The sequence below is a fragment of the Sturnus vulgaris genome, unplaced genomic scaffold (genome assembly GCF_052056855.1).
Source record: "Sturnus vulgaris isolate bStuVul1 unplaced genomic scaffold, bStuVul1.hap1 Scaffold_192, whole genome shotgun sequence".
Lineage (NCBI taxonomy): Eukaryota > Metazoa > Chordata > Aves > Passeriformes > Sturnidae > Sturnus > Sturnus vulgaris.
The window spans coordinates 4215668-4232015 of NW_028276155.1; the positions used below are offsets into that span (position 1 = coordinate 4215668).

Sequence of the window (16348 nt, forward strand, 5' to 3'; positions counted from 1 at the left end):
ATTTCTGCAGAGTAACACTCAGCCAGTTTTGCCTTGTCACATTTCATCCATAACCTTGAACTTCCATTTTCACTTCCTTCACACCTAACATGTCTAATGCACAACAGGACAGCTCTTTCTATGTAAAACAAAATGATGGCAAACATTGTTCCTGTAGCAACAGGTATTTCTAATCTGATAGAATTTGTACTTGCCAACAGCAGAACTGAATAGTTTCTGTTTAGCTGTATTATCTAGAAAAATATTAATCAAAAAAATCCCAGAAAGCAACATATGAACACAACTATCTATCTGAATCTACTTCCTTTAACAATATCAGATATTAATATTTGTTTTCACTTGCCTTAGCTGGCCATTTGCCTCTTCTAGGTTTACAACTAACTGCTTTGTATTTTCTTCCTTTTTCTCACTATCCTAAATAAAGACCAATGTCAGCAAAGAAATAAAATTCAAAGCGACTTCTTAAAAAATTCAAAGACATCCAAAGCACACTGACCTGCCTTATTCACAAGTGTAAATACACTTCTTGCCCAATTCAAGCACAAAAAACAGTTTAGGTACTCTACAGAACCACGTCATGTTGCAGTTTATCATCTGATTTGTAAAACTGAGCACTGTCCTTTAAAAAAATCTGGAATTTTACAACTTGCCTCTTGTTTTTCTTGCAGTTTCTTGAGTTCTGCAGCCACATCATTTCTCTCCTGTGCTATTTGTTCTTTCTCTAGTGAAAGCTTATTGACACACACTGTTAGTTGTTCATTCTTTAACCTAATTTAAAACAAATGGCCAAGAGGAATAAGAACATGCATTTTGAAATCTCCTTTGAAGTTAAATATACCCATTATCAAGTGTTACTCCATGCTGAAAAAAGTCCAGGCCTTTATCTACCAATACAGGATTTGCAGCAGTCACAGTGATATAAAAAGGAGATAGAAGAAGTAAAGAAAATCAGAGTCAACTTTTATATAAATATAATGGTCCCTGAAGATGATGTAGTTCAAAGCAGGATTAACAATGAATTCAGAAACTTTCTCTTCTTGTTAACAAACTCAAAGAGATATGGAACAACTACATATTCCATAGAATAATACAAATAGAGAAAGTGAAAATTACAACTGTAAGTATATAATTTATGTTATAGTGTGTGATTCAAAACTTCCATTAGAAAACAATCCCAGCTCATTTCACTGTGGATTAAAGTAACTTCTATATAACACAAAAAAAAATTAAATACTGTGTTTTCAAAATGGTCATACATCTCTTGTTGAAGATCTGTTTTCAGAGCCAAAAGCTGGTTTAAATGATCTTGTTCCTTTTCAGCTGTACTAGTCAGCTGTGCTTTCAAACCATGCATTTCTTTCTGCAGAAGGAAAAGGAAGAGTTTTGAGCACACATGTGTAAACTACAACTCATGGTGGTTGTCAGACACGAGCTAACAGCACAAGGCTTTCAGAAGAGCCAAACAACATCCACACCATGGGTTATCCAGACTGTACCTTTACATATCTCTGCTGGGATATGAAGTGGTGTGAGATGAGAGCTCTGACACCAGTGCTGTACCTGGCCCCTGCTGTGAGTTTCATTACCCAGTCTGCAAAACTATTAAATTAGAGTCCTTGGACATCATTTTAAATAAAGATATTTGCTTCAGACTTTACAAGCTTTTGCATTCATCTAAATAAAAAAGACTAAAGAAACATCAGAGAATTCCAGTTCTGTAGGATAGAGCAGAAAGGCAATCAACAGGGCTGTGCCTCCATCCTCAGTACAGGCACTGTAGGAGTGCAAGGGGCAGCAGCCAGGCCCCTGTGCACAGGAGGACAGAGATCTCCTGCTGTCACTGCTGTGAGCAGAGCAGCTCAGGGTGGGACACTGCTCTGTGTGCTACTTCCATGTACTTGTGTTCAAGTTAGGATGTGTAACTTGACTATTTATAAAAACATGTTTTATTATTGCCCTATTGTCCTATTTCACACCTCTTTGATTTCTCTCTCCAAATTTTTCTCTCTCTGCAATTTTTTTACAGTAGCCTCAAGATCCTTCTTCAGCAAGAATCCTCCAATTTGCCCATTTTAGAAAATTGGTGAAACTCAGTTCAGAACACTCAATGCACAGATTGTAACAACAAGCAGAGGTAGTAAAATGCACACCTGATTTCACACTACCTTAACTTTAGTTGATATGGTTTCTTGTTAGACTTGTAAATATAAAATCATCATGAAAATAAAACCTCTGTTAATAGTGTAATTCATATAGCTTAGACTCCTGTGACAGAAAATGGGCCTGTGCCACAGTACAGCAGGGTGCACAGAGGCCAGAGCTAATTACCTTCCTGTAAGTAAGAAAAAAATGGGAAAACTTTCTATCCAGAGGGATATAAAGGCATTTGAATGGGCATGAATGAAGAAGGAAATAACCAAAAACCTGACAAGGAAAACCAAAACACGGGAGACAAGAAAAACCAAAAACATAGGAGACAAGAAAACCCAAAACACAGGAGACAAGAAGAACAGTGGTAATAAACAAGATCTTCAAAGAAAACACTGAAATTGTGGATGAGAAAATTTAGTAGAAATGTTAAGGTAGACTAGACTGTATTTATTTATGGCATTTAAGGCACTTACAAAGTAAGAGGAATTTCATATGAAAAGCAAATGCCATGAGATTAATAAAATGAACATTTACCAGAGTTTCTGACAGCTCTTCAAGTTGCACTTCTTTGTCACATTTTAACTTAGTCATCTCTTCTACAGCACATGTAATGCAAAATTAATGGAACAGAAATAATTTTTCATACTTAGCAGGCAGTATAACACACTTACCCTTTTGCAATAGCCAGTTCTCAAAACTTACTGGATTAAGTTCAGAAACTGTAAAGCTCATTTATGACTCATTCTAAATGTAGACTTTGAAAAATGATTAAGAAAGACATGAGCAAATCTATATCTGAACAGAAACTAATTATTTATCTTAAATAAAATTCAGAGCCTATTATGTTTTCCACAATTATGGCTTCAAATAAACCATGAACTGTAAGACCAGAGTATTCTCCAAGTATTGATGCATCTGCATTGTTCCAGAAAAAAAATCTGAACTGCTGAAAGTTCAGATCACATGGATATGCTGAAAAAGGAAACCAGTTATTACTAACTTCCACATGTTTTCTATGTGCATATTCACAATACTGGTATTTTTTGCAAGTACTCCACACCAAGGTTGTGTTTGGTGTGGAATTCTCACAGGTCTCATCCTGCCTTGCTCTAGACAAGCATTAGCAGTTCACTTTGGAACATTTCTCTTTAGATGCCCTCGATGTATACAGGGACATCCAATTCTATTTCTCATCTGTCAGATGAGATCCAGCCCCATGTGCTGCACAGCAGGAAACAGTGCTGAAGGCAGAACTCTTACTCTGGGGGCTGAGGAGCACATCCCCAGAAACCACACGATATCAAAGCAGGATTTAAAGATAAGCCCTGCCACATCCAGCATGGGGAGGGTCTGCAGAAACCTTAATGGGAGAGTTTTATCTCTGCTACAAGCTACAGAAATCCTGTCTGCTACTCCTGGCACCTGCAGTGCTACTGGTCTTAGCTGGAAACCAAAACTGCTTCCATGAGAATTCATGCATGGATGGCCTTGCCATTGGAGCTCTGCACAGCACTGCCTTTGGCTGTGCAAGGACCAATGACCACCAAAGAAAGGGGAGTCAGGTGAGTCCAAATAAATGCAGGCATTCCTGACAGGTACAGGTAACATCATTCCTCCAAGTACTACAGACAGTCCATTTCCAGAAAGCAGCAGAAAACATTTTTCTTACTGCCTAGCTCATTTTCTGCCTCTCTCCAAGCCTTACCCAGTTCAGCAGACTTCTTTTGGAGCTCCAAGGTAACCAGCTTTGATTCGTCTTCATATTTCTTTGATCTAAGAAAATGATAATTTAAAACCTCCAAATGTACAGTACAAAGCACTGCATTTGAAACTTGAAGGACAACAGGACAGTGTCTTACCACAAGCACTCGAAGAACATTTACCTTTCAACAGGCAGACAATATATCAGCTGCAACACCTACCAAATTTCACTTTTACAACTTCAGAACAGCAGACATTCAAGTCAACAAATAAATACTTACAGAAATTTGTATTTCTTGAAGACAAAATTATCGAAGTTGGAGGGGGAAAAATTTTACTTTTTATAGACCAGTATCAACCAGCACAAATATAAAAAATTACATTAAATTCCCTGCATTTAGACCACTGTATCAAAAAACCTCCAAATTTCAGCTTCATTTCCAGTTGTTCTTGATTTTGTCATAGACTGCAACCTGTAAGATGCCTCTGAATGGAAACTCTTTAATTTACCTATTTTGCTCCTTTTGCAGCAAGCTTTTCAAATTGGCAGTAGAAATCTCAAACTCCTCTGTCACAGCTGCAAGCAAAGCCTTCACTTTTTTACATTCTTCCTCCTGTGCTTCCTTTTCTCTGGTGACCTCAATTAATGTTTTCACTGTAGTTTGGAATTCAGCTTCTAAGTTCTCTGAGTAGCCTTCAAAACATGATCTAATTTCTAACCATGTTTTGCAACAAACAGCTACAGTTGTTTCATATCTAAAGTATCCATAATTATTTATGCAAATACTCATCTAGTTTATTTAAACTGAAAAACTGTAAGCAAGGTGTACCTCTGCCTTTTGCAATGAAATGTCAGCCTCTTCCAGCTTGCCCTCAAATGTTCTTGACTGACCTGGGATTCCTTTAACATTTCTTCTCCATGTACTAAGCAAAAAAGATGTATGTTTATATTTTTAAAAATAGGATATTTACTAAAAAAATGCTGTTAGAAATTCGAAAATACATACATTTATAGAATTTAACAAAGGCCAATGGTACTGACATCATATACCATAAAAACTTTGAATATAGATGGCTTAAAAATATTGAAAATCAAGGTCTGAAAAGTAAGTGTCCTCAGTGGCACCTGCCTGACTGTAAATTTGTAAAACTGAAGCAATGTGTTTTCCCCTTGCAATTTTCAAAACTTCTCACTGCTTGACTCACCCTAAAAATTACCCTGCCAGTTCTCATCCCACATAAGCAGCTTCTGTTTCAAAGATAAGCCCCAAAATTCTGCTGCCAACCAGCAACAGAACAACTATCACAGCCCTGTGTCCTATGCTTCTAAAAACAATTACATTTAAACACAGCAGACAGAACTCTTACATTTTGCTTCTAGCAAGTCAGCAATCTTATTTTGTGATATCTGCAGCTGAGCCTGGATGTCTTTTATTACACCGTCTTTTTCATCTCTCTGTATGGTAAGAGCTGAAATCTAGCAAAATTAAAGAAATATCATAATGAAGTGTGGAAAAGGGACAGAGACTCATTTCCATCTGTACCCCAGGTATGATGAGCTGCTGTCATTCAAGTTACATAAGGTTGTTGATCTTAGCCAAATATTGATCAAGTCACATTACTCCAAATGAAAAAGTCCTCCAGTTCAAAATCAAACTATGAATTCCAGTAGACTAAAGGTCTGAAACATCACTAAATTTAGCAGAATCTGACTTAAATGCAGCTTCAGCTGTTATTTTGTCTTTTCTACTAATACCCAGAAAGACTTCTTGGCTCTTGCATTGCCCTTTTAGTCACAAATAAAGCTGTTACCACATATTAAATGGTAAAACTGAGCAAACCTCCTTCTCCTTCTGACTCACTTGCAGTTTGCATTCTTTTTCAAACTTGTCCACTTTTTCTGCTTCTTCTTTCACTTTTGAGATACAGTAATAGCCACAGTTAATATTCTAGCTGAAATATACTCCAATTTCAATACAACTTCCAGTTTAACATTGCTTGCAATTGTACAGCTGTACATTTTGTTTCCCAAGAGTAACTGCTGAGGCAATATTTGATTTTATAAGCACAATATCTTTTTTTGTCAGCTTTCCACAGAATTAGTCCATTACTCCATGTTTGTTATAAGAAACTAACAGAAAAGAGCATGTGAAAATGAAACAGGAACACAAACAGGAACACAGCAGCCTGTACATATAGAGAGAGCATTTACCTGAAGTTTGTGTAGCTATACACTAGTGCATTACCATTTAAGTAAACCAACTACAGGAAATAAATATTAATCTCTAGGCTGTACTTCACACACAAAACTTGAACTTTGAGTGACTATTTGAAAAATAAAGTTCCAAATCTGGCCCAGAGGAACAACAGCAGAAGGGGCCAGGCAGTGAATACAGGCAGCAGGAATAAAAGAGGGTCCCAGTGTCTCAGTGTGACCTGCTCACCATTCACATCTGTCTGCCCTGACACTGCACATTTTTATGTGTAATAAATGCTATGAAATACAAAATTGTTGAGCCAGCAGCATGAACACAATAAACAGAATTCTCACGTTTGAAACTCATTTCCAATCTGTCCTGCTCTGCTTGCACACGAAGCTCTTCAAATGCCACTGTCATTCTCTAAAAACAAAATTTCATATTTGAAGCTCAATATTGGAAACCCTGGAAGTTCCCAAGGGGCTGCTGCCAACCCCAACCATTCTGAGAAATCACCAGGTAAGTGAAACAGAGTCCAAAAAGAAGACAGAAGTTCTGGCAGTCACCCAGCACTAAGCACATATCACACCCATCACATGGATCCACATCCCACATATCACACCCATCACATGGATCTACATCCCACATATCACACCCATCACATGGATCCACATCCCACATATCACACACATCCCATGGATCCACATCCCACATATCACACACATCCCATGGATCTACATCCCACATATCACACACATCACATGGATCTACATCCCACGTATCACACCCATCACATGGATCCACATCCCACATATCACACCCATCACATGGATCTACATCCCACATATCACACCCATCCCATGGATCTACATCCCACATGCTGCTGCACTTTCTCCATTGAATGTGCTTTATGTAATACAAAAATAATTTTTGAAGAGGGACTGAAAACCTGACTTCCTGCATCACACATGACATGATATGGACACAGAAAGTATCCCAACATAAACATGTAATCAGCTCAGCATGTGCACACTCACATTCCTTTTAGCCAGCTTATGTCACTTACTTCCATGTTGCCATGAAGTTCCTCATACAATTGCCTCGTTTCTTCTCTTTCCTGTTCATCTATCAAAGCAAGAATTTTTTTAATGTTTTCTTTTGAAATTTTTTCTTTTGAAAAAGAATGCCAGCTGTCCAAGTCATTTTCCTTAATCAGCATAATGAATTTAAAAAGGAATTATCAGCTCATTTCTTATTAAATGAGGCATTATGAAATACAGTGCCAAAAGCCATACAATCTAGGGAAAATGTGTATTTCATTGAAATATGAAGCAAGCTCAGCTTTTAAATTTCCTTCCCAATATATATTTTTGACAAGTGCAATTCTGGATCAATTTATGTAACCATATTAATTCTTATAGTATTAATGTTGAATAATCATGTATCAAAGCTGTTAGTATTTGATAAACTGTAATGTAGGGTTTAGCACTGAATTTCTTCCTATCAGCAGATACCTGTGACCACAGAACTGTCATTATAAAATTACAACAACACTCCATGTCCATATTTTCCTTCTTTCCTTTTACTTTTGTAATTGATACTATTTTTCCCTATGAAAACAATTACAGAAAAGAATAGTAAGAAACAGAGCTATCAAAAAAGAACAGTACATCTATACACAAGTGTTTCTAGAATTAAGGCTAAAAAGAAATAGACACTTCTTAAATATCCAGGATCAAGTTAGTAAACTTTTAATGATTAACAATTAACAATTCTATATTGCATATAAAGCAGAATTACCAATCGAGAACATGTTTCAAAGACCTCAAGAATTTAAACTTTATTAAGTTATCCAACTGTCTTGACTTGTTGAGTTACCCAAGAAGAATTCTAGTTCCTCATTATACCTTTGGGTTAAGATCTTTTTTCCCCACTAATGTGTAACTGCTGCAAACTGGAAATGCCAGCTCTGGAAATTTCTTAAAGTGTGCTGGGAATTTAAAGTAGATTCCACTGCCTCAAAACAGGCATGAAGTGCCACTTCATATCTCTCAATATCTTCACAGTCCCTGGATGGGACTGAAAACCCTCAGAGGGCTGAGCAGACTCGAGGGGAGCTGCACTGCTCTGCAGTGGCTGTCACTGCTCAGCAGGGTCTGGCACTGCCTCAAACCTGGCTCAGTGTTCAGGCACCCAAACGGCTCCCAGGCTTGGAAACTTTCAGCAAACGATTTGACTGGCTCCAAAAATCCTCTGGATTTAGCATCACAAACCTGATGTGTGTTAGTCCTGTGGCTTCACTCCTAGTTTTGTGAGCCACTTAAATTTCACTCCTCATTTTAAGAGTCACATCCAGCCAATCTCAGCTGGAGAACACATCTGGAACAGCATGAGAACTTTTCTGTGAATTTAGAGCAAGCTAGAAGTACTCTCATACATCTCATTTACTCTCATAAATCAAAAATAAAAAAGTATTTACATTTGCTGGTCTTCTCTGTGAAGAGAGTGCAGGTTTCCTTGAGCAGAGTACACAGATGCATCGAAGCAGTGGCTCTAAAGGAGGGAAAAATACCATGTTTTCATAGGAGTGCACAGTATTTTATACTAAGTATAAATATATATATATATATTTAATGGACAAATTTTATACCAAGTACCTAAGGAGTAACAATGTAAATGACCTTCACAATTTAACTGCTATATCAAACTGCCCATATGAAAACTGATTATTTTCACCACAAAAACATCTATTTGGTTACATTACTCACTCTTTCTGGAGATCTTCTTTTTCCCATATTTCATCTTCCAGTTTCAAATGGAGTTTATCATTTTTTAACTAATTTCATAGGGAATAAATGCAAAAAGACACTGTTATTGAAAAATACATTAGAAATACACTCTGACTTCTCAAATCCCACATGAAAATGTAATTTTGGGTATCAGCAGACAGAAGTCTATTTAACTGGTATTGCATGCTGAGTCATCTTCTGCATGAAAGGCAGAATAATTAATGAGCAATGACTTACCAGCAACTGAGACACTTACAGGTAAATTCTTCATGCACACACTCATACAGGACACGTGCACACACCTTCTCAAAACAATAATTTGCTCAAGGCACAAACCAAACTGCAACATCCTTTAATATTTAATTGGATCAATAATATTGTCATACTAAATCAGGAAGCACTTAACTTCATCTATTCAATGTATATTGTACAATACTGGCCTGCAGTTCTTGAATGGTTTTATTCTGTGCTTCAATAATCTCTCTACTTTCTTGGAGTTTTCTTTCTTTCTGGTTTAGTTCTGATTCCATAGTCAGCTTCCACTGCTTGATCTTCTCAGCCTCATTGTAGAGTTTTGAGAACAAGTCATTCCTTGTTTCTGTACTCTATTAAAACAGGTTCCACAATTTAATCTCAAATACTATCTAATTAATACTGTTGTAGATAAAATATTTTATCTCTTAGAAACATCACAAGAGTAATATTTTTCCACAGATGATGATATAAACTTATATACGATCAGGAAGCAAAGTTTAAATCTTTGTGCATCCACTATGTAGGTATCAAAAGGCATTACAGACCACACAGGAGACACAAATACAACGAAAATCTTTAAATCTTACTCTAATTAAAACTCACAGACTTCACAGGCACTTCAAATAAAGAAAAAACAACAACAACAACAAACAACATTGCAATCACCCTAATTGTTAAGGAGTTGTCTCCAGGCATGTTCACTAAATCACAAATATCTCCTCTAAGTGATTCAGCTTTAAGCAGGAGACAGAAAACACAATTCCCTTTTGACTTCTTCCTTCAGCCCTGAAATATCTACTCAATAATGCTTTAAGCACTGTTTGGGAACAAATTTCAAAGATCCCAAGAAATTAGATATGCAGAGTTGATACTTAGCTGACCTCTTCATCTACTTCAGAGCAAAGCTTGACTTGCTGGGAAATTATATCTGAAACATGAAGAGATTTTGATCAATGTATTTCTAAAAAATACTAACAGTGAAACTGTATTTAACAGTGTTACCAGATATGAAACTCTAAGACTACTAAAAAAAAAATTAGAACTCGACAATATAAAAAAATTTAAAGAATGTGCATGGCCAATATTTTAGTCTTACCTGAATCAGTGATTTTGCCAGGGTTGGACACATCGAATGGCAATTTAAAATCATCCTCCAAGCATTTGTTAAAACCCTGCACAAATTTTAAAATTAGTTCATTGTGGGTAGATTTGTAAAAAAGGATTATAAAATCCTGAAAAAAAATCCAAAAATCCTACAAATGATGTGAAAATAGAATTTTTCATTAATAAATCAGCTGCCTACAATTTCAAAGCCCAAGGTTTTGGTGAAGGCTTTGGAACTTGCTTGCTTCTTATTTCACAGTGGTTTATCAAACTTGGTTTTTTTCAGTTTTATTATTATTTTTGACTGTGGCCAAAGGGGAAGCTTTCAATGCAGGGAACTCAGCAGCTCCTGCCTGTCTGTGCACTGGTGCATGGTAAAGGACTCAAGAAGCCAAATTACTTTTTTCAAGACCAGTACCTGATATTTCTTTTTTGCTTTACTTACAAGGGCAGTTCTAAACCATATCTGATTATGTTTCAGCATGAAAATACCCTTTTACAAGGTTTTTAAGTCACAGAAGTTCATCCTGTAAACAGCATAACTCATCAGATGTCAGAATATCCTGTTTGAATCCCAACATATTTCATAAGGAGCTTCAACATGAAAAAATAACTTGTTGAATTCCCATAACTCAGAGTGGGGATGGAACATTTTCACTGCACACCTGATCTGGTGAGAGCAAAACATCAACGGCAGTGGGAGCATCTGAGGGGGTCACTGCTCGCTCTGGGTGCTGAATGAGCCACCCCAAACACGGATTTATCATCACTGAGCTACAGTTACAACACACAGCACAGGCTGACAAGAGGAGTCCCTTCAGCTGTGTTATAAGCACATATTACATTATTGGCTTTTTGCAAACATTAAAGTGAATGCTGTATGTATGATGTTGGAAAATGTTGCTGTATGAATATAGTTTCTTTTAGTTCTGCTATTAATGACACTTAAAAATAGCAGTGTGATATTTTTTTAGACTATAACATGGTAATGTAAAAAGCTTTTGTTCATGCAACTAAATCAGAGAATTGTAAAAAGATAATCAGGAAATTCTTCACACTCTTGGATTATCCTGTCTGGATGAAGACAGGGCTGATGAACACCAGAATTCCAGGGAAGGAATTTAGTGATCTCCGTTAGCAGGGAGTGAGCTGACAAGGAGGAGACACAAGAAAAAAAATTTAAAAAGGTAAAAAAATGTTGATTTACAGGTTAGAGGGGGTGATTTTGAATAATACAGTAAAGGTCTATAAATATGCAACAGGTTGATGTTTTCTGAGTTAGTGTGTGCTCTTGGCGGAATGCCAAGCACCCGGCCGTTGTAACCTTTTGCTTTATTGTCTCTTACATTCTTTTACTAAACTTTTTCAAATCTACCAGGAAACTGAACCTCGTTTTTCACATTTTTGACAGAAAATAACAGAAGAAGTCTTTGAAATTCCAACCGAAGATGTTCCCCCGGCACCAGTCTAGGCATGTGCACAGAAATGAGTCCAGGGCAGGAGACAGCCCGAGGGGCGGCCCGGGGTAGGGGGGGCTGCCCTCAGCGGCCCCGCGGCCGAGCGCTCACCTGGGATCTGCCCACAGACCACTGCCCAGCGCTCAGGCGGGGCGGAACGAACAATTTAAACCGCTTTTCCTTCTCCACGGCGCCGCTGGAAGGGCGGCCGGGCGCCATCGCCGGCAGCTCTCGGCCAAGGGCGGGAAGCGGCGGCGGCCCCTCAGCGCCGGGCGGGGGGCGCCGCCTAGCGGAGCTGCTGTGGCGCAGGCGCTGTGCGGCGGGAGCTGCGCCCGCCTCAGGCCCGGCCCGGCCCGGCCGGGGGGAGCGGCAGCCCCGGGGGGCGAGGGCGGCGGATCCGGGGGGCGATGGCGGCGGATCCGGGGGGCGATGGCGGCGGCTCCGCCGCTTCCTCGTTGTCCGTGACCATCAAAGAAGTCTCGGGGCTGCCCGAGGGGCCTGGCGGGTTGGGGACGTCGCCGTGGTCGCCGGCCAAGGGGGCACAGAGGGACCTTGGCAGTCGCTGGGAAAGCGGGAGAGGTCTGAGGGGAAAGGGAGTCTGTAGCCGTGGAAAGGGGTTTTAACCCTTTAAGTGCAGCTGGAATAAGATGCACTGCTACATGGTCATCTTTCATGATAGCAAGGAAAGAGACAAGTTTATTCAGAAACACACTTTGTTTTATAGCATGACTCGTAGAGTAGAGAAAAGGTGATTGGTTCAGAGAGAAGACACCCCATTCCCGGGGCCTGGTCACACACCACAACAGGTGTTCTATCTTGTTATTAATTCCTTTTTATTTTGACCAAATTATCACCCTGGGAGAAATTCTCCCTAGCCTTGAGCTGGACCAGCTTATCGGCTGGGAACAGAGCTGAGAAGCTGCAGCCTGGAATATTTTTCAGGCTGTAATTTTCTTACTTTCTCAATATGTGTCCCTACAAAAAAATATTATTCTTACCACTCTACCAGTGTTATCTGAAACAAAACACCTCCTCTACGTATGGATCTAGGTCACCTGTAGAAGCAAACACACTAAAGAATCCAGCAGGAATAATTTATCTCTGCTCCCAGCTGTCACATCTCCTCTGGAGCTGCAGGTGCAGCCCCAGCTCTTGGGAGGGCTCAAGGGGTCACAGGCTCAGCTCCCACACAGAGACCTTGCAGACCCTGGGGTGTCCCTTTCAGCCTCCCTGCCCAGAGCCTTTCTGCAACCTTCCCCCTGGAGCTGCTGCTTCCCTGCAGCCCCGGCCATGGACAGCAGCAGAACCTGGTGTGTCCCGAGCAGCAGGGCCAGCTCAGGGCCCTGTGGGGAGCAGGGGCTGGGCCAGCAGGACAAGCCAGCCCGGCCAGGCAGGACACGCTCAGCTGGGGAAAGGGATGTGCAGGGAGAGGAGCAAGGGAGCGTTTCTGTGCCTGCAGGGAGGAATGCAGAGGAAGCTGCTGCTGCAGGCACCAGCTCTGGCCAGGCCCCTCTGTCCCCTGCCCAGGGCTGCTGTGCTGGCCTGGGGAGAGACAGGGGCTGGCACTGAGCAGGCAGAGGCAGCCTGTGCTGGGCATCTCCTGGAGCCAGGACCAGCAGTTCTGCACTGTCCCTGAGCTCCATTTCCCCTGCCATGGGGAGCTCCAGCCCTGGGGCTGCTGTGGAGGCTGAGCTCCCTCTCTGCCCCTCAGCAGCTGCTGAGCACTTCAAGGGGGCCAGGGCTGTGGGGTGAGTGCCCCCAGTGCTGGAGCACCCCAGACCGGGCACTGCCATGGGGCTCACCCAGAATGGGCTGGGCTGGGGTGAGGGCAGGGGAGGTGGGCAGAGCTGGGCAGAAGCTGGGCTAGACTGGGAAGTGCCCAGGAGGTAAAACCCACTCATGTCAGCTGAGCTGTGTGACTCTGCAGGGCCAGGACACGTTCCAGCAGGTGTGTGCTGCTGTGCCAGTCCCCTGGCAGGGATCTCAGACAGGCAGGGGCAGCACTGAGGAGCTTGGTCTGTGGCCTTGGTGGCATGGCCAGTGTGAGAAGGTGCCCCAGGGCTTTGAGCATCCCTCCAGCCTCTTCCATCAGCCACTTCCAGACCTGGGCACTCACCCCAGTTTCTTGGTCTATTTGTTCTGTGCTTATCTCCTTCCTCCTGCCGATTTCAGCACTGCTCTAGGGGCAGCATCAGCCCTGCCCGGGCTCCCTCCTCACCCAGCCCTTGGCAGAGCCCAGAGCAGGGCTCTCTGATCCCTGGCACGGGATGTGGGTGCTGGGACTGGACACTGAGGTGTGGAGTGGACACTCTGGTGGGGAACATTTGCCCACCCAAAACACTCCCTGTGCTGTGCCGTGTCTGATGAGGGGATGTGGGGCCTGTGCTGGCCAGGGGGGCTCTGCTGCCTCAGGGACAAATGACAGGCATGAGCCACAGCACAACGACCAGGAGGTGGGATTGAGGACAAGTTACAGAGGAGGAATTCAGAAATCTGACCTGAGCGTGGAAGGGGAATTTTAAAGCTGCAGAGCCAAGCAGACCTTTGAGACACTGTGGGGCCAGATGAGAATATCGTGACACAATGAGAATTTATGGAAACAAGGATCCATTGTGACACTTTGGAGTCTCATGTGACCAGGAGTCCAACTGTGACCCTGCATAGCCAAGGAGATCGTTATGACACTACAGGGTCTCATGGAACCAGGGGGTCATTGTGACACTGCAAGTGCCTGTGGAGCCAAGGCGACCATTGTGACACAATGAGGCCCAAAGTTCCAAGGAAATTTGTGACACCAAGGGCTCTCATGGAACCAACAGGACATTGTGACACTGGGAGGCCTCAAGGAATCATGGAGATAATTCTAGGCATTCTAGGGCCTAATGGGACTGTGGTGACACCAAGTTGGTTTGCTATCACAAGTGTCAATGTCCTTCCTAAACTGGGAGCCCAGAACTGGACACATCACTTGTGGCACAGCCTTAACAGTGCCAAGCACAGGGGAAGAATCACTGCCCGGGTTCTGCTGGCCACACCATTCCTGATCCAGGCCAGATCCCTCTGCAGAGCCCTCCTGCTCTCCAGCACATCCACACTCACACCCAGCTTGGTGCCATCTGCACATTTGCTGATGCTGCACTCAATGCCCTCATCCAGATCATCAATGCAGATATTGAAATCCACGCTGGCTGGCTCTGATCCCTCAGCCATCCTGTAGGTGCCCTGTGATGGCACTCAAGGTGATCTGTTCCATCACCTCACCAGGCACCCAGGTCAGGCTGACAGGCCTGCACTTCCCCACATCCTCCTTCCACCCCTTCTTGGGGATGGGCTCCCATTGGCACCTCCAGTCCTCTGGCACCTCCCTGCTGAGCCAGCACTGATGAGAAATGATGGAGAGCAGCTTGGGGAGCTCATCCAGCAGCTCCCTCATCCCCCTAGGATGGATTCCATCTGGTTCCAGAAACACCAGTGAGCATCTGAGTGGCTCAGCAGGTCCCCAGCTGCTTCCTCCTGGATTACAGGGGTCTGTTCTGCTCCCTGTCCCCATCTCCCAGCTCAGGAGAACACTTGTCCTCAGATCATCCTGGCTTATTGTTCCAAACTGAGGCAAAGAATGGGTTAAGTAGCTCAGCCTTTTTCTCATCTTCAGTTTCTCTATTCCCCACAGCATCCAATAAAGAGCTGAGATTCTCCTTGTCTGCCGGTTTGCTAATAACATATTTATAGAAATATTTTCTATTATTTTTCACAGAAGTGGCCAGGTTATGTCCTAATTGAGGTTTCACTTCTCTCATTTTCTTTCTGCATGACCTAACAACATCCTTAAACACTTCCTGAGTTGCCTGCACCTCTGTCCAAAGGTGATGCAGCCTCTTTTCTCTCTGAGTGCCTGGAAAAAACTCCATACCCAGCTAGGAGACTCATTTTCCTCAGTAGCTCATTTCTGGCTCACTGGCACATGCTCCTCCTTCTCATTCATGATTTCTTTTTTGAAGTGTCTCCATCCTTCTTGGAATGCTTTGCTTTTAAGGACTCGTTCCTTTAAAAAAGTCAGTTATCCCCAAATCCGTATCCTGAATAGGCTGAATTCTGCTCTCTGTAAGGCCAGTGTAGAAATTTTGTTGATGCCTCTCCGTCTTTCACAGAATATTTAAAACTCAATAATTTCATGGTCACTGTACCCTAAACAGCCTCTGACCACCACATCTCCCACCAACCCTTCTCTGTTTATGAACAGCAGGAGACAGAGCTTTCCTGGGCAGATGGAGTGTTACCAACAATTCAGTAAAATAAAAAACTCCCAAACACCAATATAGCATTAAAAAGCAGCATTCTTTATTTGGCTGGATACACAGGGGACAGCTCCTCCCAAAGCCGTGCATGATGAGTTTATATGTTTATGTTTATGTTTATGTTTATGTTCATGTTTATATTCTGTACTTTGCAAACTTATTCATTGACTGTCCTGATAATCATTTCCCCAAAATCATGAACATATTTCCCCTCCCCTTTACCTATGGGTTCTTCTGTCCTGGGGGTCTCTCTGGTTGTCTCTGGTGGTCGTGGACCCCAATGTTCCAGTTGGCCTGGCTGAGCTGGCAGGACACTGAGGCTGGGGAACTTCCAGTTCCCCTTCTTCCACAACGGGCATTGTGCAGGTTCCAGAGGCCAGTGGTTTTGGAGAAGAGGA

The 16348-nt window shown here is 42.1% G+C and overlaps 1 long non-coding RNA gene across 1 annotated transcript; it reads right to left on the bottom strand.

Moving 5' to 3' along the window:
• Positions 1-6366: 6366 nt before the first annotated feature.
• LOC148218262 (uncharacterized) lies at positions 6367-8958 on the bottom strand. The gene is made up of 4 exons (XR_015800502.1): positions 8819-8958; positions 8530-8603; positions 7117-7175; positions 6367-6473 (listed from the first exon to the last, which is right to left on the bottom strand). It is a non-coding gene; the product is annotated as an uncharacterized LOC148218262 (long non-coding RNA).
• Between the last annotated feature and the right edge of the window lie 7390 nt (positions 8959-16348).